Below are 3,480 nucleotides of genomic sequence, written 5' to 3'. Positions count from 1 at the left end.
TGTTTTGCTTAAGCAAGACCCGTGAAAGGACTTCTGATGTTTGCCGGGTGTATAAGTAGGAGTCAGCAGACAGTGACAGGGTGCTTAGGGAGTGCACTCATGTGGTTTTGATGAGCAACACTTCAGTGGGCTTGCTTTTTCACCGATCTTCCTTGAGGGAGACACAGCAGAGGAACTTCCCCTGGTATGGTATTCCTGCTGGCTCTGATTGCTCCTGCTGACTCCTGCAGAGTCAGCAGAGGCCTGGCTGTTTCTGCTGGATCATATCCCCAGTGCTGATTTGTGTTTGGTGAGCTGGACTGCTGGTATCCTAAAACACTACTGAGCTGGACTGCTGGTATCCTGACAATGGACATTGCCTACTTCTCAGTAGATCCACATACCCTTGGCCTATTTATCAGTTTTTTCTTCCACTATCTTTTGACAATGAACTACAAGGTGGGAGGAGGGACGCCAAAACATTTGAGAACCATTATTAAAGTAGGTTTTGAAAAATCAAAGTCTACAGTAAATTCACTGGACTCTATCCAAGTGACCCTAGCAGAGGCTCCTAGTAATGGAGGATATAGAGCCAAAATTAGCCATTTTCTGTAGCCAAAAGAGGCTTTTTAGTAGTCAAACGAGAACCTCAACTAAGGAGAAAAACTTTTGACCTAAAAATTTTCTTGCCTGCAAGATGTTCTGGGACAGTGGTCTCACAGAATATCTGGGACTGGCCAGTTGATGACAGGTCAAGTGTGAGGCCCAAGCCATAAGAAGGAGCCTATGACCAACACTTCATGAATGACTAGGACTCGACAGCTCAGATACCTGGACGAGAACCAAACACATGGCAAAAAAAATCAATTAAGTGACTTGTAATGATATTCTGATATACTCATATATGGGTGCCTAATTAACTTACCATCAGAGAGGTATCATTCAGCAACTGATGAGAAGAGATACAGAGACCAAGAGTCTAACATTAGGAGGAATTTGGGGAACCCTTCAGGAGTGAGGGAATTAGGATTGATTATAAGAGAGAGAGGTCTAGGACTCCATTAGAACACAACCTATAGAATCAAACTAAGCAGGATCCTAGAGGCTTAGAGAGACTGAAGCACAATCAATATTTGTATGGGTCTACACTCATATATGTTATGGTTGTCTGGCTTAATATTCTGTGGGACTTCAAACAGTGGAGTGGTAGTTTTTCTGTCTCTTTCACTTGTTATATTCGAACAGTAAAGTTATCTGACATCTAAGGATGTGAAAATTAATTAAGATAATGATTATTCAAGACTTTATAATAAACTACTTAGCATGAGGTAGGTTTTTATTATTATTAAAATCTTCTCACATCAAATTAGAGCCACAAAAATAGTTGACTGGTGGCTTGAAGTTTGAGAAAGAATTATAAATAGTTAAGTTTAGGGATTCTTGCCGTATAATATACATCAAAACCATACTTAGTTTAAATTCATGGAAGGATCAATTGAACAATACAAAGCTGTTAATACCAGAAAAAAAGGAAACTGTTGTTGATAGTATAGTCATGTTTTATGGAGAGGTTTGACTTTCAATCACTATGAATGATGATCTTTCAGCATTTGAGATGAACCAACAATTAAAGTGTTATGAAAATGGTTAAAGGAGTAATAGGAGATAATATAGGGTGAGGAGAGCCACAGTGTTTGGAGGACATATCTGTCTGTTTACTGTTAGTCATGTATCTTTCCTGCACACAAGAAATTCATAGCTCCAGCTCTCTATACCTGTATTTCTGAACTTTGTTCTGGAAATACAGAGGGGCACCCTGTATCATTTCAGACTTAAGAGAGATTGACATCTACTATCCTCCTTCAGCATTATTATTATTATTATTATTATTATTATTATTATTATTATTAGCCTCTGCACAGCAATGTTCTATCTATTTATCTATTTATTTATTTATTTATTTATTTATTTATTTATTTATTTATTATTTTTATTCTTTGTTTATTCGAGACAGGGTTTCTCTGTGTAGCCCTGGCTGTCCCGGAACTCACTCTGTAGGCCAGGCTCGCCTCGAACTCAGAAATCCACCTGCCTCTGCCTCCCAAGTACTGAGATTAAAGGCATGCGCCATCACCGCCTGGCTGTTCTTTTGATTAGAGTAGTTTGAATGAAGATAGTCTAGGACTTCCAATTTGGTTTTCAGTCTTTTCAGAAGTCAGCCAAAACTAGTTACAATTTCTCTTCTGCAAATAAGACTGTTAAACACCTGGAAAGGTTACTTAGTATCAAGAGGGGTAAAGCACTAAAGTGGAAGGATAGCTCCCTTGTAATACTTTATTATACACCAGTGCAAACAAAATTATGTGCACACATGCATAGCCAGAATAACCATGTATATCTTCTGTTCATATGTGGGTCAACCCTACTCTATGAAATGCGTGTGGTCTAAGGTTTTCCAAAATTAATGGTGAAAATATTAGGTACAAGGAAACTACCAATATTCCATTAGATCAAAAAGGGAGACAGAGGGAAGAGCTAACAGTTACATTTGTTTGTCCTTGGCCCCATAATGGCTCTGATGTTCTGAGATTCCCATGTAATAAGAAGAAATGACACAGAAGTCATGGATAGACCTCATGGTCCACTGTGAACGCTCTTGAAGGACCCTCAAACTCTTATCAACTTCTCAGAGACCGCCATCTCCAACTGTGACAGGCATCCCATCAGCCTCCTTTTCAGGGATCTTCTATTCTAGAAGCACTATGAACTCCTCTAGCTGCTAGGCAAAGACAGAAATTTGTAGCATAAGAGTATGTATTGCCTGATGGAAGAAGTCATGTTCAGTTGGGGTGAAATGCATTCTCTGGTCTTCTAAAAGCTTGGTTAACATCCCTTGGAAGGTTCTCTTGGAGTCGCTCTGCCTCAGTCACCTCATTCCAGCAATCAGTGCTTGCCGCTGGTACATCATCCACTGAGTCAAGGTTGATATTTTTATTCAGGCCCTGATGTTTTACCTGGCCAAAGATATAGCAAAACATATGTTCCATATCGTCTCAATTTCCTTCTTCAATCACAAATACAATTTCCTTTGACTTTCCTAGTCAGTGATCAAAGTTGTAAAGAAAATTCATAGAATGGAAACCCTTCATACAGGGAGCTGTGATCCCACAGCACTGCCTGAATTACCCTATCCCCAATATCCACTCTCAAGGTGAAATCAATCACCCCTGACGCTTCACCGCTGGGATCTCTGTTGCTGCTCTTTCTGGCTAGCAAGGACGAGACTCCTTCAGACCTGACTTCTCTTATGGAATCTTATGTAGGTTGTCTATTTTGCTATTGTCTGGTTGTCTGCTTTCAACTCTTCTAGCCCAACTCTTAACCATCATGTTCCAATCCTATAACCAGTTATGAAAACTCTAGAGTGCGTGCATGTATGCTATATCTCCCTAATCATTCTTATATCAAACACCTATAACTTGACATGTTCTTTCCCTTGAG

The 3,480-nt window shown here is 39.7% G+C and overlaps 1 pseudogene; it reads right to left on the bottom strand.

Moving 5' to 3' along the window:
• Positions 1–2,521: 2,521 nt before the first annotated feature.
• Positions 2,522–3,131, bottom strand: LOC116074948 (annotated as a pseudogene).
• Positions 3,132–3,480: the final 349 nt, after the last annotated feature.

The sequence above is a fragment of the Mastomys coucha genome, unplaced genomic scaffold (genome assembly GCF_008632895.1).
Source record: "Mastomys coucha isolate ucsf_1 unplaced genomic scaffold, UCSF_Mcou_1 pScaffold3, whole genome shotgun sequence".
Classification (NCBI taxonomy): domain Eukaryota; kingdom Metazoa; phylum Chordata; class Mammalia; order Rodentia; family Muridae; genus Mastomys; species Mastomys coucha.
Note: the sequence above shows the minus strand (reverse complement) of the source record. Positions and strands in the feature narration are given on the sequence as shown.